Raw genomic sequence first — 24,834 nt, 5'->3', positions numbered from 1 at the left:
TTTTTACCACATAGTGAAGTGACAAACATCTTATTTCGTCTAATTAAGCGCATAAGTAGATAGATATCTGCGGGCTCCAAACCCTTTCCCAAAGGCCCAGTATAACATTTTCTATCCAACGCCATAGCTACAGCCTCAACACAGGGGCTTCATGCAATGTGAGGAGTCAGACTGTACTGTGACATGATAATGCCCTTCATCACAATGAGGAAAGGTTAGAAATGTCTATGTTCAGCTACTGTACCCATTTCCATCGAGTGAACGGCATCACTCTAAGGTAAAAAAAAATAAATAAAAAAATAAAAAGCACACACAGGTGTTTTTATTGTGGAGCAGTTACATAAAACACCATGGCTTTTCTCACCTTAGTAAAACAAAAATAAAACGAAAACAAAAAGGCAAAGTTAGATGAAGAGCTGAAGGCGACAGGCACATCATCAAGGTAAACAACAGCTTTTGCTATTTCTTGCTGTCATATGGAAAACCCATGCTGTGAGCACAACATGGGCTCAGCTCAAGTTGCTAACCACATGGGTATTCCTAACTGTCTGGGAAAATGCCAATAATTACAAGAAGTAAGCTGTTATGGGAATCGGCGCTTTATGGCGACTCGTGAAAGGATGCACCAAGTCTGTGTTTGACTCGTGTCAAAAATAAAAAAGGTGCCAAGTATATATGGTATTCAACATGCAAAAAAAGCCCAGCTATTCTTGAGGTGCCATTTCCATTACATCGTCACCGTGAAGCTTCATCATTGTTCGGTGAGATTAGCAATCAAAACTCTGAGATCTCAGTGTTCTGTGTGCCTTTTGAGTTTGTGTGTCCTCACCTGCCCTTGGCTTTTTGGTATTCCTCATATAGGATCAAATGGCACATTCAAATGATGTCGAAGTGTCTTTTTTCTAACCTGTCTGGAACACTGAACCCCTAACAGCCCATTCCCTTCCCCAGATGTGCAGTGCCGGTCCAGCCCGGTAGAATTTGGGGAGGGTTGCGCATGAAGGGCAAAAAAAAAAAAATATGAATATATATATTAGTATCAAGTAGTGAAAGATATAAAAACCTCTGTAATAGCTAGAGTTTTACATTGCCATTCCACGTTTGTACATAGTTTCGATTGTTTTAGTCAAGACAGTGAGTGACAGTCCATATTTGTATTTGCAATGCACTTGTGGTACCTGAAAGATGACTTTAAATTTCACCTCAAACTTCCCTTTGTGATGGAGATGGAGGCAGAGTGTGCACAGTGTTGGCCAGAAGCTGCAGTAGTTGGATCACCTTGTGTTTGAAGGGCCTGTTTTGACACTTGGGCACCAGTGGATAGCTTAAATGAAGCAGGTGCTGACTATGCTTTAAATGTGCTACTTGCTGCCCATGCCCTCGTTTTTTTCTGGGGCCAACTAAAAACTTAACCAACTGGAAGGGCTGGGAGTCACACTGACAAATTTAGAGCACCTTGGGGAAAGTTCTGAAGAAAAAAAAAAACACTGCTTGTGAAAGGTTTTTAAAAATGCAGCATTTTCAATGTACTGTCCCTACTTGAAAATCTTTACTATGAGAAAACTGTCCTCGTTGCCATATATGGGAACACTTGATTCTGCTGTCTTTTTTGCACAAACATACTTGACAATCAAAATTCTGATTATTAATTTATGTTTTAGCTGACAGCTTTAAGTAAGCCCCACCCACCATCGGTAATCAGAGGTATGGCAGCTTGCTTGGAGCCTAACCGGTGACCCCCATGGACAATCAGGCTGTACAGTGAACCCAGTGCTGCTGCTACAGCTGTGTGAAGGCAACACAATCGAATACAGTACGGTGCAAACATCTTAGGCCACCTTCAGTTTTGCTGACAATCCATATTGAAATTTTTTTTTATTAAGATATAACCAGAAACTACGTACATTATTAAAAATCAGTATATCCTTGTATATCAGTTCTTCTGTACACTATGTCTTTACTCTGTGGAGGCCTGTCCATGACAGTATTTTATCTCCTTTTTTCTAATATAAATTTTCACTACAGTAGCAGTATGCTCAGGATTATATAGGCAGGTGAAAATTTCAAATCTCCATTCATCATTCCATAGTACTCTTTGCCATTGATCTTCACTCTAATCTTTGTGAGCTTTTGCCAATCTCAGCCTGTTTGCCCTGTTCCTCGTCCAAAAAATTGGTTTCTTTGCTGCTATTCTTCCACAGGGGCCAATCCTGATCAAGCATTTTCAGACTTTTGAAGGATCAACTTGGCATCCAGATGAAGCTACCAGATGCTGAGCAAGGTCCTTGCTGAACTTCTTCCAGTCTCTTAAAGAAGAAACTTATCATCAGATTTTAACTGTTTTGCTGGTCTTCCACTTTTATGTGCAATGAATCTGTTCTTGTCTGCCCAAGAGAGTACAGGACAAACTAAAGAGAGGTCTCTTGCCAGTCACAAGCTATAGAAGCTGGTGTTATTTTTTCCTGAAATGTGTTTTGTTTTTTAATTCCTATATTTTCTAGTTTTATTCTAGTAAAGCGACTTTGAAATAAATATAAATGGTTATCATTTACTCCTTGGAAGGTGTTCTGTTGATTCTGCATCATCTCTATATAAAGTCCACTAAGACTCAAAGTCTTTCACTTCTTTGTCATTTTAAAGGGTCTCTACCACACGTAGAAAAGCAAGTGCAGACACTGGCAATTAACAAGAATGCTGCCTCTTGACAATACTGGTAGAAAGAAAAGGATGTTAAAAGGCAGCTAAGCAAGCCTCAAAAGAAGTTATGAATTCCCAGACCAGTCCACATCACCTAAGCTGTTAAATATATATTAAATATTTGTATTTCTTTGTAAAAAAAAAATTGAAAACTATTTATCATTTTCCTTTTACTTCAGAGTTATGTACCACTTTGTGTTGGTCTATCACATAAAATCCCAATAAAATAAATTTACATTTGTGGTTGTTATGTATGAAAATGTATAAAATTTCAAGGGTTATGAATACTTTTGCAAAGCACTGTATGCAGGCAATCTTTGTGGTTGCAGTGCTGTAATAACATTATATAAGTAAGTAAGTAAAATGTATTTGTATAGCACCTTTCACAGAGAAGAGCTCACAAAGTCCTTCAAATGAAAACAATAAAAATACACAACCACAGGACATAAAATAAGAACAAAGCAAAATAGAACACATCAAATATTAACAACAGACAACAGTACAACATCAGTCAAAGTAACTGATTATCTACAGTTCAGGTATTCTCCTACAATTTATGGTCAGAGTTGGGAAAAGCCTACATGAGAACAGATACAAATCACCGACAAGAGGCTATACATGGTACCAAGTAAGGAGCAGAGAGACAGACCTCTGTGGTGAGCAGGAGGTTTGTCAGATGTCAGCGAGGGGATGTAGAACTTGTCTCCTGCTGCTCACCTTAAGGTATCACAATGCACCTAAACCCCCCCCACACACTTACTGTGCACACAAAGATACATACAGTAAACCTATCAGCAGGTGTACACACACCCACACACACACACACACACACACACACACACACACAAAAACATTTTACCGTGAATTGGACTCAACAATTGGAGACAGTGTAGGTCAGGCATATTATTTATCCCCAGAGGTTGTCATGTCACTGCTGACAGGAACACATAAATATTCCTCAACCTCTTCACCAAGGGTTAATGGCTGTCCATCATGGCAGCAATGAGACATTTATACTGCATGGGTTTGATGGGGACACACAGAATAGGGCCACTTCTACTGCAATTGCAGGGTCACTTATGGAAATTGGGGAAAAAAGAAAAAAAAAAGAAAAACAGGCAGGACAAGCGTCCGCATGAGGCCAACACATATGCTCTGCTTCAGCATGTTTACATGGGTACAGGCATATAGCTTTATAAACAAACTCCCACCCACACAGCTGATATCTGCACATAAATTTCTATTCATATGCACCCACAGAGATTTGTGTGGATGCTGTTTTGCTATGTCAAACTGAAGCTTTACTGAAAAAGTTGACTGTGATTCTGTGTCGAGTTGTGTTGTGCTTTAGTCTGCTCCGAGGAAGAATTATTTTATTAAACTGAAGAAATGCATAATAGTTGGGGAATGGCATACATAATCACCTCGGAGACTGGGTACAACAAACCAGTAGCTGAATATAAAAGAGCCAACATTTCCTGCTTTGTTCCTAATGCTGCACGGCCAATCAAAATTAATTTATTCTAATGTATGCACACAGAAGGTCAATTATCCAAATGATTTCAGTTCAGATTGCACCTGATCTTGGGAGCCAATGAGCCATCGAAAGGGCAGATGGGTGTGCTTTGCAAGGCAAATCATCACCCCAGTCCTCTTTTTTTGTCACCTCCCAACAATTTGCATGTCTAAATGTGCAGGCCATCCGCTCACCTTTAGTGAAGTGCATTTTACAAATGGATAAACAACTTAGCATTTAACTTTTGTAAAAGGAGTCAGGATACAATACAAGATCTGGTACTGGGCTAGCTGTGGTCAGCAGCTTAAACTAAGGTAGCCAATCTAGATTTATACAATTTATACAAAGTTATCTCATTGTTTGAAAGTTAGAATAAACAAGTCAAACGGACAAAAATAATTCTGAGCAATACAAAAAAGTGGTAAAGAGTTAAATTTGTTGTAATTATTTCCAATTAGACAACGCTTTGCATTTTAACAGCATCGGTATCTCAGGTGCTCTTCCAAGCTGGGAGAGAATGCAAGTCACTTAGGCCAAAAAAAAAAGGAAAAGAAAAAAACTGCCGATACTGGTGTAGTGTGAGATTTCACCACGTGCTTATTAGCCTCACAGTGTGATATATTTTACATAACTTATGGCCAACATACTTAAGTGGGGAAATCTTTCCTAATGCGTTTTTGAAGGAGTGAAAGTCTCAAAACACAATAATAGGAGGAGGAGTGAACTTTATATTTTTTTGTAACTAGATGTTTAGCTCGAGAGGCAATTTAGGAAGGCTGCTATAACTGTGGAGAGCTGCAATTCTGATGAATGGGAGGTTATCTTTAACCTTTGGCAGCTCTCTCAAAGCCTCGCTATAAAGAACCACTCTCCACAAGCCCACTGATTTGTTTTTCATCCTCGTCAATGACCAAATCAAGACAGTTATTGAAAGGCAATGACTGTGTTTCGACTACACTCGGCTCCCACTAAATGAGTAAATTTGAAATTGATAGAATAGCCACATTCTGCTCTCCACTCCAGCCTTTTCTCCTTCCCTCGCTCTCTCTCCCCGTGGGTCCTGGGAGGTCTGGATAAGCGGGTGCTAAATTGCTAGAAACAAACCAAACCTGCTCGAAACAGATGGGCACAATCAGGGTTTAATTTTCCCAAAACCAGACATGGATACATACACTGATTGGACATGTTACCTTCTCATTGCTGTGGGAGGTGTCACATGAAATTTTCCCATGTCCTCACGTCTCATCAAGTAAAGAAGTAGTAAAGTGGTTCGCTCTAATATGCAAATACAAAAGATTTTTAGTTGGCTCTCGGGAGGGTGACCAGTGACTCCAAGGCTGACATTTTTCCCCGCAGACCTTTGATGGAGCTCTGAAGAACAGATCAGCATATCAATTAGCCATTTACAGTTTGTTCAGGTATTAGAGGGATCAGGGAAACCAATAAGGAGGATCAGGAAGAGGCCGAGTGGGTTCCAGATCGATGGAGGTCTCACCTATTTGCTTGCTCAATGTCAAAAGGGAGTATAAGGTGGACAAATTATGTGACCTTTGAACTGAGGGTACCCATTAAGGGTATTATCCTAATGAAGACCTAAAACTAAATTAGGTCTACAGTTGTTTAAGTCTTAACTTCTGTGAATGTTTAAGAACTTTACTCAACTCAATAGGTAACAATAGACTTCACATAACCCAGTCCACAGCGTGTTTGTCATTAAACAAAATCCTAATAATAATTATTACCCCATTTTTAAGTAATTTGTTTAGGTTAGGGTTACTGTACATACTGGAAAGGAAGACTGTAAAATCACGTACAAATTATAAAGGTGACAGCTGGAAATAGTAGGAAACTTAAAAGTTAGCTCGGTTTATCGGTTTTCAACAAACACTCACAAACCTAGTTTCTTAAAGGCAGAATTCATAGATTATTAAATGTGCTTGTATCTGTGTTTTACAACATTCAGACCTAGATCTATAGCATACATTGGTTTTAAAATATAGGCTGATGGAAGTGCCTGCAAGTAGAATACAGTTCAAGCAGCACAAACATCATCTCCCAAAATGATCCAACAGTTGACTCAACATTTCCTTAAACTGAAACTAAACATATAACTTTTATGACACAGGGTTTATTGCAGGATGGTTGTATTAGTCTCAACAGTTTTAGCCTGATGTACCTAATAAAGTACCATATAACTCTGAAGTCTACTTTGAAACAGTGAATGACTGGTGGTATCATAGTCTTGTCACCAATTCCAAGTTCCCATTTAAACAGGCGCACATGAAAACTGAGCACTTTATATTCTATGACACCTTGGCAAACCCATCTGCTGAGCAAAATGATCGTATGACCAAAAGCACCTATCAAACTGGCCTTGTCGTAAGACTGTTGTGTCAACTTCTGTTTGCACAATGTCATGAATCCTGTTTTTGGTGTTCAAGGCCTATTCCTGCTTTGCCTCTGCAGTTTGGTTCACTATAATCTATTTCATTTTGGCAAAGAGCAGTAAACCTGTTGTTGGCATTCAAGCAAACTCAGTCAAAAAACTCAGTGAAAGAATCTTCATCACAGCAAACCAAAGCCAAAGAACATGCACAAAATCTGCCAACAGAATAACACGTATCTAATGGTCTGGATTGTGAATTGCTTAGACATTAAAGGTTATTTACTGCTGTTATGTGGTATAACGTTTCCAAGGACAATGCCAGTCATCAGTGAGCCACACTTCTAAGACGCGATACTTTTTAAAGTAACAAGCTCCAAATAATGAGAACCATCATCTTTTACATCGTCTGAAATAAAAAGGAGTCAGTAGCAGATGTGCATAATTTGTTTACTCTGCTAGTTTCTCATAATGTTGTTATGTGTAGTGAGCTCAAGTCTGGTTCCTTGGGAGAATACTTCAGAGGCTGTGAAAAGTGATGGTTGTTCTATCCATTGTGACATATTTTTCATGGTGAGTAGAGGCAAGTCATTGTTGGATTCAGTCTCTGCTTGGAAAAAAAAAATAGTGAAAATATAGAAAATTACTGACCTGGTCCTTTAATTATGAGTTGGACCAGCAACGCGCACAAGCACAATCTAGATTTCTTGCTCACATAACAACAAAAGAGAGTTTTAGTAAGGTTAGAAGGGGGGTGACTTCAGCACAATAGCTCAATCATTCTACCACCTGCTGTAGTTAAACTCTTAATTTATTTTTTCCAGGCCATAAACGCTGCCTCCAGCATCTTTAAAATGCATGTTTTCAACTATCCCCATTCAGTGGACCAGTGGGTGCAGTGCCACACTCACCTCCCTTCCGCACCTCTGCAGATGAACTCAGTTCCTTAAGAACGCTCCCATCTTACAACTCTATCAACTCAGTGTCCCATATACTAGCCAACCATGGATGCCTTGGACTAGCCTGTTTGTGAGTGTGTGTGTGTGTGTGTGTGTTTGTGTCCATACCGTATGTGGCAGAAACCAAATGGAAGTTTTCTCTGGCAAGATGAGCTCCAGTGATTACAGGCTGAGACACTTTTCTAATTATTCTGTCAAACATCAATCCTGTGGGCTGATGCAGGCTGTCCTGTGGCCTGATGGACAATGTAATCACTGCTACAACCCCCACTCCTCCACCCATTTTACTGCTCTCTAGACCCGTTGCCTCCCTCTCTATACTCACCCTCGGCGCTCTCTCATTTTCCTTTCTTGATCGCTCTTTTCAACACAATGCTTTCACTCACTCCCTCTCTGTCATTGCACTTCCACTCATCTCCTTTCCTACACGCTATTTCAGCCATCCACAAGGTTGTTACTCATAAAAAAAAAACAAACAAAAAAAATTTGAAAGAAAAAAAAAAATCGATGTCATGGGGCTGTAAAAAATGATACAACCAGTTGAAGGAAAAGGGAAAGAATCAAGCACCAACGACAAGTAGGGTAAAAAGGAAGTAGGCGATAGAAAAAGAAGGCAGCAAATTCCAGGCAAGCTGCTGCTGCAGTCAACAGACTGAATAAAATGATGTTTTCCAAGAATGAAAAATGACTTCTTGGAAACCATTTATAGCAATTACAGAGGCAAAAAGAAAACTCATCTTTAGGTTGACATAGACAACTCTGACTTAAGTTCATAACCTTTAAAAGCGCTCATTGAAACTACCTTTATGTGCATTTGTTTTCAAGCTGAAGCTGTCACTGAACTGCTAAATAACGCATCAAAAGCTGAAGACAGACGTCAACTGAAATCGTGTAATATAACAGGATTTTATACAAATATAACTTTGTATAGGTTTATTATTGTCACATCAAAGTGTGATATGGACACTCTGATGTGATCCTAGACATTATCACCAGTTCCCATGTGCTACTATAACTGTGTGCTATTTAAAAACACATAATAACCAAACACAGTTAATAACATTTTACTTACTGGTCCAACAGCAACCACACCAGCTTAACATCTGTTTTGCATCTTTTTATCTGTTTTAGCCTTCACCATAAATACAAGCCATCCAGCAGTTACTCTTGTCCAGTCACTTGTGGATTGGACTTTTCTTTTCATCTTTGTTTCTTCCACCGTTGTCTCTTTAGGACATTTTGTCCATACTACGGATACAGAGTTTACCTCATTTTACAGGTTCTATAAAGTCTTAAGCAGTTCTCCAATATGGGATTCAACACAGCATGTTGACACATAATCCTGACAAGCTGTAGAAGTGGAATAGATGCCATTCTGTTTACAAGTTAGTGTTGCAGTCAGTTATTTTAATCTAAAAATGTTACATGGGGGGTTTAAGACAACTCGGAAAACAATGGAGGATGAAGTATTATTTGATTATTTTGGAAATGAATGCCAATTTTCCCCCCAATTCAGCACAAAACCAAATTATCAACTGCACAGAAAAAACCTCATCAGTTCTGCCCACTAAACTACATAAAAGTGAAATTAATAAACAGTATATTTGCATGCAAATCCTTTTTGTTGTATTTTACTTGCTATTCTGTGTCATATTGTTCAAAATGGAAAAAAAAATACATTATTTTGGTGTGGCAATCTGGTGTCCCCTCAGAGAACCAAGGTTACTACAATTAAAAGAAAAGTTTTCATACTAAAGCCACTGTGCCTTCAGCTGGTTAAAGCTCCCCGTTACCTAAAATCTCATATTAAATAAGAGATGCTGTTGGAAAAAAAAACAGAACTGGTATCAAAGAGAAAACTTGAACATCTATAAGACAAGCATCAACCACGATAACGTGAGGATCCAATAAGGTAAGAGAATATTTTTATAATTAAACACAAGTCCACATTTTGATCTTTACAAGTCTCTCAGTATTTGTCTTTACCAAGTTTTAATATCTGATATATCAGACCCAGAAAGGTGCAGGACAAGCAAAGGAGTAGGAAGGCAAGGTATAGTTTATTGAATATTGAAAGGACTGACATGGCGGCAAGAGGTGTGCAGCAGAGGGGACCGGAGGAGTAGGTAACAGCTCGGATGATCTAAGGAAGAGGGAGAACGTAAGTGGCAGTGTAAAACTTCGAGCAGTAAATTATGATGACGGAATTCTTACGAGGGAACAAGTGGTGGGTGATTCTCTACAGCAAAGCAGGAGCACGGGAGGGGAGGGAGTCGATACAGGCGAGAGGACGGGGAAAAGAGGAGCCGATACAGGCGAGAGAACGGGGAAAAGAGGAGCCGATACAGGCGAGAGGACGGGGAAAAGAGGAGCTGATACAGGCGCCAACAAAGGCAACCACAAAGTAACAACTAAAGTGTACAAAGAGAAAAGATATCAAACGAATACTTTAGTCTTGCGTAAAATCCGCTTCTAATTAATATTCCAAAATACACTAAATCCACAAGAGCAAAGTTGTGTAAGAAGTCTCTGTGATGACGTGCAGGCAGGCAGAGCGGAACAGAAGTTCTCCTGGGAGATTCAGGTCCAGCGGCCAGGCGAGAAAAAACAAACAAACAAAAAAACCAGAGAGTAACTCAGAGAGGAGAAAATTCAGAGCTCATGGGAAAAAACTGGTAACTTGGATCACGGGGAAAAGGAGGACGATCTAGGAGAGAGGAGCAGGTAACCAGGGCATATAAAGGGAGGAGACAGGTGTAGAGAGTTGGCGCTGATTAGAAAGCACCCTGGGGAGGGCGAGGAGAGGCCGAGGGAGATCAGAGAGGAGAGGAGAGATGGTGCTGATCACCAGGGCGACATGGGCCAGCATCACAACCGTGACATTACCAAGTATTTACTCATAATTCAGAGTACTGATATTGTGTGTTATACTGCTTAAAATAAATTGGAAAGTAAGAGGCCTTAGGTTGTTGCCTTGGCAACCAAACCTCTACAAAGCAAATGTTGTATCACCCATAACCACACCAGAATGGCAATGAATAAAAGGAGATTACAGGAACATGACAGCATATCGGTAAAAATGTAGAGCTAGTATTAAGGATGCATGAATGCTGTCTTGCTCAGTGTAATATGCTTTAGAAAGAAAACACATCTAGTTGTATCTGATGATGGAACATTATAATAGGATGGCATTTTTTTTTCTATCTGCAGTGTTCTACTATTAAATAAAACCTGCCGAGTTTTATGGTGTCGACAAATTACGTTGTCAATATTTTAACTGGGTCCAGAAAAGATTGACTCCAAAAATGGCGGCTGATACATATCAATCTTCCCTCTTCCTTTGCACTATGTTTCAGTTTTCCCACTGCAAATCTCTTGTCCATCTGTATCCTCCTCTGGCAGTAGCAGATATTGACTGCGATAATGGTGTAGGAGAGCCGTGTTCTACATTGCCTCTGTTTCTTGGTGAACAAGGCAGAGTGTTGCTGCAACAGACAGTCGTGTCAGCTTGAACAGCATACTAGGGAATGAACTGGATCAGACTACCTGATACAAACTTCCTCTCAACAGCTGTTACTTATCAGGAATTCAGGGACAATAAGATCTTGATAAGGAAAATGCAAGGTGATACATAATCGCTGAACAGAGATAATGCAGAGGTTTTGCCTAATCCTTGCATATATATTAAAGTTTAAATGCATAAACTGTCTTAGATCGATTGATATGCAGTGTATGGTGTTTGCCGTCTTATGACTGCAGTATGTCTGTGATGCTAATATGTGTCTTTTACTGTGTATGAGTGTGGGTGCTTTGTTTGCTTTACACAGATACACTGCTTTCTATCCTGACCTGGAGCACAGAAACGAAACACAAGAGGCGATTTCTCTGGAGATATGATGAGGGGAATGTTTCATGTGAGCCTCATTGTCTTTCCATTATGCTCAATAATAAAGAAGTGTGTGGATCAGACAAGAGGCTCGTATCAAATCAGGCCTGGAAAAGCCAATTACACTGACAATAATCTCTTGCTGTACTGCTGGCGGCATGTCTCGCCGTACAAAACAACGAATACCTGAAACACGACATGCAGGAGAAGACAGGACATTTAAACAGACTTGTATTTGTGGATGCTTGCTCATTAGGCTTTACAGCTGGTAGAAAAGAAGCCGTATTTTCAGAGCCTTTGTGATTTGGAAAAAGTTTTTGCCAGTTTATACATATTTAGCATAATTCCATTAAAACAGTAAGAAAACCCTAATTTAACCATTTTGTAGTGGACAAGTGTTAAAACAGTATGAAACAAAACACTACCTCTGCCCTTGCAGGTGCCATACTGAGGATGTTTGGAGGTGAATTGCCACAAAAAGCTGGCAGAGAAGATTTGGGCTCAGTGACCTTGCCCAAACCCCCAAGGGGCATCAACGAGAGAGGTCAGGAGGGCTGTTGAATTTGAGAGGTGGGTCTGAATAAAATCAGAGAGGTTAATGTGATGAAACACAGGGCTCAGGAGCCCAAACACTCGATTAAGGTACGTATGAAGCATTAATAACCGAATAAGCAATAAAGATGGATATTCAGGCTTTGCAGATGTAATTTGCTCACGTACATGCAGCAGTTACATTTTACATTTAAATTTAGTCCTTTAGCAGACGCTTTTATTCAAAGCGACTTACAAGTGAGGTACAAGGCAGCAAAAATCTAAAGTCAAGGAGAAAAAATTGAACCAGTGCTCACTTTTGAGCTGTTGCTCCTTCTTTATTTTTTTTTTAAAATACAGTAAAACGTTTTTGTCTTAGTATGGTGCCAGTAAGTTTGTTTGCCGTAGGTGGAATAAATGAAGTTCTGATTATTTACAATTCAGTGCTTCAATAACTGTGGCAACACAGAAAATCCTGCCCTATGAAAAACTCTACTGCATTATGGTAAATCTTGCACTTCTGAAGCTTAAACCATGGTAAGGACACAGTTTTAAGGTGTCTCTGTCAATTTTCATGATTCCTTAATATGTGAATTAAACATCATGAAAACAGATTAGCGCCATGACACACCAAGTTGAAATCAAAGTTGCGACGAAGGTCAACTGTTGCACCACCTTATGTCACCTTCATCTGTGCTAACTAGTGGAAATTGAACACTCCGCAAATCCTACAGACAGCGGCCAACTGGCCTTTGTCTTCTGAGTAAAAGAAACGAAAATGAGAAAACCTAGGACTATGGTTATACTGCACGAGAAATAAACAAAAGAATCAGCGGTTGCTTAGCATTTTCACACTTCTTTTTCTCAATACAGATGGTTCATTACTATTCCTAATACAAGAAGTTGTAAATGGCACTGTCAGCCCTTGGTCTCTTCTCATGCACTGATTCACTAAGCTGATAAGCCAATCAGAGTGGTCTTTCTTGCTGGGAGAACCGCCGCTGATTCAGCATGCCATATTGGCTGAAAGCTGCAGACGGGTGTACAACTAGTGCCAATGGTGTGGGACACACTGCAAAAACTAGGGCAACAGACGCTCACAGATGGCCTGAAATTGTCTGACAACCCACCGTCAGCATTGTTTGCGTCCCCGCCATTACAGGGTAAATTTAGTGGTTGTCAATGGTCAATAAGGTGCACAATAATATATGAGGTGTAATAAATGATCTGTCTCTCACACAATAGAATAGCTGTTTTGTAATTCCTAGTAAAATCCAGATGGTATATCAGATTGCTAATTTCAGAGAGTCTCTGCTAATACAGCACCATTTGAATCATGCATCTTCCAGTGACTATTACTGCAGTAAATGATGTCAGGGGCACTTTGACCACCACAACTCAAAGCGAGAAAGAAAATACAACTTCTTCAAGGCTTTGGCAAACTGTTTATCTGTTGGCTCATTGTTTTTCCCTCTGCTAATTAATTTACAGCTACATCAACAGCTCTCACTGCAATTAACCTGTGATTCAATGACAAAGATTTAAGCTCGACAAGCAACTTTAAAAATATCACTCACATTAATAGCCCTAAAGGACAAGAAAGGGCACTGTGTTTGTGGTGTCAGTGCATGGCTCACAGAGCACAAATAAGCTCATCAACTGGTTGTGTGAGTGGCCTCACATAATCCACCAACATGCACACACAAGGGCCAGGGGAGCATGAAACGAGGGAGGTCTGACAGTCACGCTGCTGCAGTGTCTCTCAGCACTGGACAGGGCTGTCTGTGATGGTGATCCTCCCTCTATTCTTGGACAGATGGAGAGATGGAGAACTGGAATGATGGTTAAGGGTGGAGCGCTGACAGCAGATGGTTCGTATGGAAGGAATCTCCATTTATATTAGTAAGAAGAGTAGAAAAGCAGTCCCTATGGGTAACACTGGCAAGCAACAGCATGCCACATTTAATATGAGGCACTATCATGGGTTACTGATCCACAGTAATGTCGTAACCATGTGTTAACTGTAAACACAGCAGTTGTAGGTTATTGACTTTGCCAAGACAATTGTTCAAGTTAATTATAAGTTATTCTCCAAATGTCTTTGGGTTAATGATGGGATGTGAATTACATGCAAATCAACGGAATGACCATTAAGCAGCGTCCTAACAAGAAGCTGCCTCCCTGAAGCAACTAAAGAAGTTAAGAGTAGTTACATTAAACCTGACATAATCACCACTATAATAATACTGACATTAGAAAATATGCGACACAAAAACATTCTGTTTCCATCATCATCAGATGAAGAGCAAGAAACATCAAGTAGCTCCTATAAAGGCACGTGAGGATATACGATCCCCTTCTTTGCTATGCCCTTCCTTTGAGTGCTCGGCTTCACAAGGTCACTCAATCACACACAGCTCCCCTTCACTGTGGCGTCCAAAAGCCCTATCTGATGGCAGGCTGGCTCCCCCTGGCCCCATGGTGTGAACCAGGTGCTGCGATGACAAAACGTTCCTGGCAGCAATAGGAGAACAGAGAGAGCAGAGCTCAATTAGCCCAAGCTCCAATCCCAGATCCTCTATTGATTTCACACGGATGAGGAATGACAGACAGAAGAAAGCTCAATCAGACATGCCCATGGGACCGGTCTCTATGTGTGTCCGCGCGTGTGTGTTAGAGAGAGAATCAACGGGGGACAAATTTATGCTGAGAGAGAACGCTGGGATCAGGCTAAGCTCATTATCAATCCATAGTCTTTATGCATAAATGATGGTTAAGTAATAGTGTTGTCTGACGATGCAGTGGAAAATGACATGAGTCTCTAAAGGCATGCTGTGTTGTCCTACAAAGATCAAATGGAAAAAAGAGACAGACAAGGCATACGCCACCTGAAGGGCAAATCAATCTGACAAGTCATCAGCTCCATGGAGCATCTCTGGACAATTCCTTCACTTACTCAAATTAACCTTCACAAGAGAAGTGAGAAGGAGAATGTATGGTGTGTGACAACCCCATTTGTCCTGCACTTATGGCTTAAGTCTTCCCCTTAGGTGTGCACATCTTTTCCCAAATTGTGTGCATACATTTGCTCCACGAGAGTGTGTGAGGTGGACGTGTTTTCGATTTGGGTTCCAGACATTAAGCAAAGGCAAATGTGTGTATATCAGTTGTACTGTACTGTAAAACTATTGACGATAGAAGACCTGTGTACAGTAAGACTGCTCAAGCTGTTATAGCCCCAGAAAATGTAAATATAAATACTCAAATGCATACAACTAACTGTATCTCAATTCAATGCATGCTTGGCCCTGCTACAGTCATTCTTGCTCATTTTCTTGCCCATTGTGTGCATGTCAATTTTGCTTTTAGTTGGTTTTTCTACCTCTATAGGTCATTCAAACAGGTCAGGTGATTTTTTTTTTTTAAACCTACATCACAAAATGAATGAAATGTTCACTTATATTAGAAATTAGTGGCCCAAACTACTGTAGATTCAAGCCTGGTCACGAGCACTATTGGCCTGATCTATTAAGGTTATATTTGACACAAAAAAATACTGAATACTGAAATACTTTTATGTCAAAGAATGCAGTCGATACAGTAAAAATTCAAATGACAAGATAAAACACCAAAAGAATCACAGAAAGTTTGTCTAAATCGAATCACATAACCATCTGTTAAGCAAGAAAGCACTTGACCTGTCCTTCCAGTTCTTTTTAAGCTGTTTCCAAAATGTGAACAATTTTAAGGTTGGTATGATACAACTTGATTAAACTCTCTTTTTTGTTGATATGTTTGTGGGGTTAGATGTGGAGATGAGGCCAGCTTGGCCATTCTGAGCAGTCTACAGCTACACACAGGTCCACACACAGCAAAATCTGATATGGTAGAAGTACACAAACTCAGTACTCAAGCAAGTGCTTGCCTAAAAGAATTCTTCGTTACAAGTACCACTTCAAAATCTTTTACTCAATTAAAAGTAATAATCAGATTATGTACTTTTACCTTAAGTAAAAAAGTACAATTTCTCTACTAAGAAACCAATGAATTTTAAACAGTACTGATTGTAATTATTGTAAAACATGTAAAGTAGCTAATAAAATCACAGAAGTTGGAGGTGATTTTATTCGCTTTATGTCCCATTTAATACATCAGCATTTATTAGTTGATATTATTTTAAGAAGAAAATCATATTGTCATATTAAAAACATCAGTAGTGTAATGTGGCTGATCAGCTAAATACTTCTATCTACTATAAACAGCGAGAATATCCATAGTATAAGTTACTAACTACAGTTTAATACCATTATATTACAATTATAATACAGTTACTTATGATAAGCACCTACTCTAACATGAGAGCAACTCTACCATCACACTACAAAGAAAAAGTACAAATCCTTTTTCTTTTGTGCCACAAAACAGACATAAAAGAGACAAATCCTAATCGCATGTGTCTCCTTAAAAGAAGTTTTAGGGCTTGTTTACATTTATTTTAGGGACTGCACGTTTATGCTATGTTCACACTACAAATTACAAATCGCTGAGCTCTGGGGAAGCTTTAAATGTGGGGGTGTGTTGTGTTGAGCACATTTATTTACAAGCTATGCTGTGACTGGATGGTTGTTTTCCGACCTATCCACTACTGGCAGACACACCGACAATGATGCAATTTGTTTTTTATTTCAAGTTGTGTCTTTTTTTATTTTTTTATTTTTTTTGCTCCCAGTAAGTCGTGTCACATAATGTGTTGAACAGGCATACTCTATCAGCAAACCATGACTGTGGTGAGCAGTTTTTCTTCTGTTTCATGTAAAATATATTCATGTAGGGTAGTAAACTCTCTGCTTTGGTTTCTGCAATCAAGACAGTCCCTACTGGCCCATGCTGTACTCCATCACAGCATATGTGCATGAAGTCCAACATTCTTTAACTTTCCCTGTTGCATTGCTGAGGTCCTTTTGACTTGGTCTCGCACAGCGTGTTCTGAGTGACTAAAAAGAAACGGCAGCTGCTGCTTGCCAAGGGATATGTCGTCGGTAGTGTAAACACACCACAACACAGTACGCCTGCGGTTATTAATATTTTAAAAATAAAAAGATTATCACAGGTGAACTGAGAGTTGTACCATGTTAACATTTGCCTGAGCGTTGTATGTGATGTGTTTATCTAATACAGGTAATTCTGAGTTCAAGACGCCAACATGCCATCCTACAAAACTAGTTCAGCTACTTTGTGTCGGTCTTTATATGTGTATAGATAGAACTGTACATCGCAGGTTTTCACCATACCATATATATCCTATATGTTGGAGTGTTTGAGAGGACAACCTTGAAACATGCGTGCGCACACACGCAGACTCACACATAAACAATTCCCAGATTGAAAGAAGGCCTCACATTAACACCGTGAGATGAAGACTGTGTCTACCGTGCACACACCTTCAGACAGATAGATAAATTACATTCATTGGGCTTATGGTGAATACACTTCACCGTCAAACACAGGGTCAGCACACTCTGGATTAAGCCTATAATATGAGTTTCCCACATTGTTGCAGTGATTTCAAATGTGGTGGAGCAGAAGAGGTCCCATGATACCCAAAACCCCAACCCTATATCTGTCACTAACGCAGGCTTTTAATGCACTGTAAGCAAATCTGCAGGAAACCCATTATGTGAGGTGGGGCCTTTCTCATATAATGCTAAACGAATACAATGACCTATGCAGCACACAAACCCTGCACCCTGTCTGCCTCTTACAAGCACTGTTCCCTCTTCCTGTGGCCTGGCCTTAATATGGCAGCCCCAATGCGTTGGCTGGACTAAGTACCCATCCCTCCATGGCTGGCCCCCTATTTAGTACTTGTGTGATATTCTGCACTCTGGGAATGAACTCCATTACTGTGGTAGCTTGTTTTCTCCCTTCTCTTCTTCTCTCTGAGGCTTTGCATTGCTTGTGTTTATAACACAGGGGACCAGGATCTCCCAGAGGCCCTCAGCCTCAGGCGGAGAGAAGATTTCTTTCGCCTCTAAAAATAACACAGCATGGGGCTCTCGCATCACAGGTGACTCTTGTGATTAACAGTTGTTGGGGTGCCTGGAGGGCTGCATGTGTGCAGATGTGTGTGCTGCGAGTGTGACAACAGAAGTATATATTTGTACATATTTGCATGAACTGCGTGATTTTCCATTGCAGCTGTTTTTTGTAACATTCTAAGTACATAGATCCTTAAAAAAAAAAAGAGTTCCCTTTTCTTTTATCCTCTGCAGCAAGACAATGGGCTTTTCACAATACATCTCTCTCGCACACCTGGTTTGGACTGTAGTCACCAGCTTTCTGTGACTCCCTACGTGTTGAAACACATTAGACATGGGCTCAGACATTTCCATATAGGGATAAGAAAGGCAGTGCTTGGGCTCCTGCAGGATTTAGCTGGCAGGCATGAAACTGAAGGGAGCTCCTCACATTGATTTTAACAGGATTTATTGACTTTGACAGATTTAGCTAGATGAAAGGCTATGAGGAAGAAAACAGATATGCAAAAAAGCTTTGAGATGGAGTAAATAAGCAAGAAGAAGGAGAGAAAAGGAGAGAAAAGGAGAGAGACTGCTGTGCCATTCCGAAAGTCCAGGTATGTATGATCACATACATAGTGGTGATAAATACCAATAAAGATTATTTCGTTAAAAAAGTACATACAGCCAGGAAAAGTTTACTAGCGTAGAGTGTGAGATGGTACTCAGGCATGTCACAGCAACAGAAAGGAAAGTAGGTAAAGGGGGATGCCAGGTGAGTCAAAGCAGAGTCACTGAGCTGGAAAGAAGCAAAAATTGTATGCAGTTTTGCTTGAAGCCAATTGGGGCTGACACACTTGAGACACGCCTAATAATCCCACACAAAGACTCAGATAGGAGGTTAAAAGGCAAGGAGAGCTCAAAGAAAAACTAAAATTCGCACACACAAACGCACACACACTTGCTCACAGGTGGGCTTCAGCAGCATCCCAAATTGAGATGACACACACATGCCAGTGGGAGCTAAAAAGATGGGTGATTATCATTCGCGTGATTATGCAGCAACATTAAAACACGCATATGTACACAACTCCATATTTGTCTAGGAGGTGGGTCATCCAGCTGAACTAATGCTAATATTTCCAATCTGTGCCTCTTTCACCTCAAAGCAGAGCACTCAGCGGGCCTACAACACCTTATCCAATGCAGCAGCAAGCAACAACGAACAGATAACAACCCAGAAGGCAAAAGACACACTAAGAGTACATTTTTTGAACATAGCAACAAATATCAAATATACTGTACGCACCTTTATGGTGATTATCTTTATACCGAAACATAAACATTGTTTATCAGCTGCTCAGATTAAGGGACGGTGGCATACTGTATTGCACCTTATAGTGTCTTGACGCATGCTAAATGTTGTTATCTTTACACTGTATAGGAATCACAGCATCATCTGCACCATTCAACTGTTTTCTTTTCACAAGCACTTAGCTTTCTCTTTATTTAAGTCTGCATGGAGTTTCATACTGCATTCAGCACCACTCTGCTTAAATTTGATCTTAAGTTCTACTATCTTTAATACTTTGTTCTTATCTTACTTAATTGTTGTCTCATCCTGTTCTTAATATGACATAATGTTTTTAAGTAGGTGCGTTTGTGATTCATTGTCCAATATGCTTTGCTTTGCAATATGCTTTTATGTTAGACTCTGGAAAAAATGAATCTGCCTACTGTATGTAGGTGCCTATTGTAGTTTCTTGAACTACTAAACTTTGCACACAGATGTAGACACGTTACTTGTACCCTTTTACAAAAGAAGAGGAAACCCACTCGTTTTCTAAAATAACAAAAGTAAAACCATATTTAAAGATAATTAAGAAACAAAAGAAATACAATTTTTATATATTTATATAAATGTCTACACATTGTAAATAATATAACAAATTAAGTTGGCCTATACAGATTAAAGAACTTGGTTATAGTGAACTTTCCTGTAATTAGCATCGCACATGTCTTTAATCTTCTAATAAGTAATGTCGCCTATTTTATGCAGTAAAAAACTGGTCATTCTACTGTTTGGTTTGGCCTTTGTTGTATTATTAAAAATACTGAGTTAATACAAAAAATTAAAAGCTATGTCAGATTTGTAATTTTTAATTCCTTTTTTTGTCTTTTATTTCTTTTGTGAGCTCAAATCATTTCAGAAATAATTGCAGGTATCAATAATTTCATCCACATCTGTATTTCAAGTATGAAAAAGGCTGTTAACTTTTTGTTAATTTTGAATATCTCTGTAATGCTCAAAACTTGTTGGAGCAGTACAAAGATGTAAAATATGTTTCAAAATAACTCAAGCTGTACATACAATATTTATTTAATTTATTTCGTTTGAACCATCTTACAACCGTGAGTGACATTGTCATAGGACAATATAGGAATTTTTGCAATGATAAATAATACTTTGATAAATTGGCAACAAATATCATCAAATACTAATCGTAAAAATATCAGAAAACTGCCTTGGGACCTGAGAACAAAATTGATCTTAAGTTGAAAAAAAAAAAAACCCTTCATCTGCCACTTTCTTTAAGGCACAGGCACAAGGCAATAACAAGGTTATTTGGCTGTCGGTATTTGCTGCCTGCTCCAGCTTCGTGCCTACAGGTGATGTGAGGAAACCCTCAATAAATTCAGCCACTCTGTCAACAAACTGTTCTATACATGGACATGAAGAAAGTGTAGCTATTTATTTTACCAAGAAAAATAAATTTGTCCCTGTTTAAAAAGCCAGGGGCCTAAATTCAAACAAAGCTGAATAGTCTAGTACACCCAGCTGAGCTGCATAACATCTCACATATTTAACACCCACTGTGATACACACTGTGTTATGATTCATGTTTTTTTCATTTCATTCTGACTTTATTTTCTTTATGTTGTTCCCACTTGACATACAGGATCCCCATTTTGTCTGTGTCCCTTCTCTTTCTTTTAGAGAATAATAATTATGTTTAAGGTAATGAATATTGTATAGGTAGTGGCGTAGTGAGCAAACATGAAGAAGGCTCCATCTCAGCTATTCAGTACCAGCAGTACACTCACATCACTTCCACTCCTCTCAGCACAATGAGCCTGAGACATCAAAGCGGAGACTGAGAGAGGCAGAGCGCAATAAAGAAGGAGGGAGAGAGACAAAAGAGTAAACGCAACAGAGGAAGAGGAAAAAATAAAATAAAAAAAACAAAACCACCACTAAAATACCTGTTTTTGTGGAAATGAATGGCATTATTAAAGCAGCATATTTCCTGCAGCCTGCATGGCCATTGAATCCACTTTTTTTTCCCTTTTTCACAGCACATAAACCATTTTATGCCTCCTAGTCTAAGTCACAGTGGTCTCTAATAAAAAGCACATATTCGTGTATGAGGCACAACATTAATGGCCTTCCCTACAGCCACTGAATTAATTTGATGCAGTTTCACTGAAAGTAAGCATGCTCATAACATATGCTGTTATGAGCAGAAGAACTGTTTTAAAGAATGGTAGAGCAATAATGAAATGCAAGTAAATCAGTCAGTCTGTGGCTCAACACTGTCAACACAGAGTTGCGTATTTGAAGGCCATGAGCATTGGCTGCCTTAATATTTAGGGGGAAAGGAGGAGAACAGTTGTCTCACCATAACTTACTGACACATCAAATCAATAATTTTTGCCTTTTCACATTCACCTAGCCCATGGCAGGATTTTAATTTCAATTTCTGCTCATACTTTATAGTTTGCAATGTTAATTTGTGAAAAAAAGAAAGAAAAAGGAACTGAATGCAAACGAGCCGCTCTCTCTCTCTCTCTTGCTCTTATTGTGAAATGATTAACATTCCCTTCACAGATCAGAGCAGGTTTCTCAGCTCCCCTGGTTGAAATGCTAATGGTGCTTCCAAGCCAGTTTAATGTCAATCCTATTCTACTTTTTCCCCTGTTAAGGAGGAGCTCCATGTCTCTATTTCCATACACAGCAGCAGGAGGGACAGGCAGCAGGCTTACACCCCCATCTGGATCTAGGGAATCAGCCCAAGACAGAATGCGAAGCAGAGACACGAGGAGGGTGGACCAGAATCCTCTTGTCTATGTGTGAGTACTGTGTGTTTATTTCTTTATTTCTTTATTTAAGGTGCTAATCCAGAAATCCACCCAGTTTTAAAGGATTTGATAATAAGAGATGTAACCTCCATACCACGAGAGTGACAAATCTTTTCTCTCTCCCTTATTGATCACGTTTCCTTTTTATCCACCGTATTCATTTTCCCCCCTCTGCAGATCATCAGGTTGAATTCACGTGAGACCAAACAGAATCCAAGCAAGACAATGTATCACCTGCTGTGTTGTAGAGGTTGGTAGGTTTTTAACATTCATCCATGAAAAGTGCACAACGCTGATCAATACAGTAGGAAGCAGGACTCTTTAGAACCATCTCCAGGTCCCAACACATAACACTGATTTGTATGAAGCTGCAATGACTGAATGAGATATTTGATTTAGTCTCTTTATTCACCTTTTTTTTTTGAGTCATTTCTAGGTCAACGGAAGATTGGTTGACAAAAACGTTTTAGTCAATGCCAGGAATGAACACTTCTTACAAACTTCAGCACATACCTCTCAGATTTAATTTCATCAAACTCATTGCAGGCTAAAAGAAAATAGCACAAAAAGCCACAAAAATCAGTTTGAAGAGTTTCCATTTGCATATATTCTCTAAAACATATATTCAATCTATTTAAATACCTACTTCACTGCTTTATGTCCATAACAGGGCAAACCATTATTAGTTACAGACTAGTTAATAATTAGGTTACAGTATATAGAACAGACATTAAGCAATCTGAGTAAGCTATGCTGTGATATACAGGGAACAACAAAGGTCTTTTTCTGGACATGAAATGGGAAATAATAATTATTCACTCGTTTCAACTGGACCTTCATTTCTCTTTTCAATGAGTGAATGTGACATGCTGCTCCTGTCTGTAATGTGTTGCATTCATCGCAGTAACCCAGGCCAACACAAGCACTTGCAAGGCAGACAGTGGCAGCAGTGCTGATTTTGCTTTTTTTTCTTTTCAAAATCAAATAATTGCCGCAATTAAATGTCTGAGTGATTTTTTTTTACTATTTGATTATAAAATATCGTTGTCAAAATACAAAAATTATGACTTTGATACCAATACATGTCTAAATAGCTTGATATCAATACTGAAATGATACCACAGAATATATGTGAAATATCAGAAAAGCCTGGTTCTGTCAAAGGTTACTTGAGTCTCCTCTACATCATCACCTATTGCTTAAGGGAAATTTGTTAGGTTTTCTCTATAAATCTGTAGTCTTGACTTTAATATGTGAAGTGCCTTCACATGATTTTATTGTGGATTGGTACTATATAAATTAATAATATAGATATATATATCATACAAAAATACATAATAGAATGAAAAAGTACTCAAATAACACAAAAGGAATTAAGAATTTTATAAAATCCTTGGAGAAAACTAAAAAATGCACTCAGTAGAACACAGACTTTCGTTGATAAGGGGTTTTAACTAATTTGTTATCTTATACATTAATGCAATACTGCATTGTGCCAGCTAATCCTGTGGTTTGAAGCTTTTACATGTTTCACAGTAATCTCATTTTCCTTACACTTGGGTTTTTTGACAGTCAACTTTTTTTCACTGATGATTAGACTCAAAACACCTTCTTGGTGGATGCCTGTGCCCTACTGTGCACATTTTCTAGAAATAGAATTAAATTACAAAAATCAACACTACATCCACGTCTACAACAATTATCGCAAAAGTTAACATCACCCCTTTAAGCGTTTTCATATTGAAATGTTAGCCACATATGTGTTAGCATCTATCAGTCTGCTAAAAAAGATAAAGACAAATTAGATCTTCTCATTGTTCTTAATAGCTTTGCTAAACTGACGGTGAGAAAAGTTGAAATGTGTTTTAGTAGCATTTTTAATGGCATAGTGTTTTGAAACCTTTTACTAAATGGTAAATGTTCTGCACTTATATAGTGCTTTTCTACCTATGGGCACTCAAAGTGCTTTACACTGCTTCTCATTCACCCATTCACACTCACAATTACACATACACTCACACACTGATGGGGGAGCTGCTATGCAGCTGGCCAACGCTCACCGGGAGCAACTAAGTTGGGGTTCAGTGTCTTGCTCAAGGACACTTCGACATGTGACTGGAGGAGCCGGGAATTGAACAACTGTGAGTTTGGTGGACAACCGCTCAACTGTGAGATTGGTGGACAACTGCTCTACATAAGAAAAATAGTATAGTAAAAATAGTAATACTAGTATTGGTATATAATGCAACACTATTATATAACAAAATTTGGAATATTTGATGACATCCCTATTTACAACTCCACAGTGTTTTAATCATGGTAGCTTCCCACCTTGATTTAGAACTAAAGAAACCTTTTTGATAAGAAGTGAAGTCTCTTTAACAACCTCATGCAAGTCCAGTTGTGACCGAGTAGGACCTTTGAGGTAACTATGACCAGGCTTTCTGAGAACCTCCGCAGACATATAACAATAGACAGAATATCACTACAAACTGCACATTTACATCTTCTAGTTTCTGCTGTTGTATGGTTCCTGCAATTAAATCTCTCTTAATATCTGTAGTGCATCAGTAACCTGATTCTTAAGACCTTTCTTTATAAATCTGGCCACTCCCAGATGTGTTAGAATTAATTTTAATTAGTGCTAAACACAGTTTGAAAGTATTTCCTGCCAAATCAACACAGCATGTGTAATTAAATGTTTA

The 24,834-nt window shown here is 39.0% G+C and overlaps 1 protein-coding gene across 2 annotated transcripts in view; it reads right to left on the bottom strand.

Moving 5' to 3' along the window:
- The window catches only part of suclg2 (succinate-CoA ligase GDP-forming subunit beta), a 92,219-nt gene that overhangs the window by 15,503 nt on the left and 51,882 nt on the right, over positions 1 to 24,834 (bottom strand). The gene's annotated exons all lie outside the window — the stretch shown is intronic.

The sequence above is a fragment of the Channa argus genome, chromosome 5 (assembly GCF_033026475.1).
Source record: "Channa argus isolate prfri chromosome 5, Channa argus male v1.0, whole genome shotgun sequence".
Classification (NCBI taxonomy): domain Eukaryota; kingdom Metazoa; phylum Chordata; class Actinopteri; order Anabantiformes; family Channidae; genus Channa; species Channa argus.
The sequence above is the reverse complement of the archived record's forward strand: the minus strand, read 5'-3'. Positions and strand labels throughout refer to the sequence as shown.